Below are 361 nucleotides of genomic sequence, written 5' to 3'. Positions count from 1 at the left end.
CTCCGGTTATTTCTCCTTGCCCGCTCTCCGCTGCGTTTACGACAGCTCGGATACGAGGAAGAGCATCCTCGAGCCTTTGAAGCTCGTCGTTCATTCGGCTTCGCCGAGCAAAAAACTGGTCTGCTGCATAGTTAAACCCAACCTCCACCAACTTCTCAATGATTTTGCTTGCAATCACATCTCCGACTACCACCATATTTGATTCTTTTTTCCTCCCTCTTCGTTTTTCTCTTTTGTTAATAGTAGGTGTAGGTTGGGAAATCTTGCGGGTGTTATTGAGATGGTGATTATCAACTTGTTAAGCAGTGCAGTAAATAAACGAAAAACACAAGATAAAGGGTTCCAGCCAAGCATCCACTTC

Source organism: Asparagus officinalis, chromosome 2 (genome assembly GCF_001876935.1).
Source record: "Asparagus officinalis chromosome 2, Aspof.V1, whole genome shotgun sequence".
In the NCBI taxonomy this organism is placed as follows: domain Eukaryota; kingdom Viridiplantae; phylum Streptophyta; class Magnoliopsida; order Asparagales; family Asparagaceae; genus Asparagus; species Asparagus officinalis.
This window is presented reverse-complemented; position numbering follows the sequence as displayed.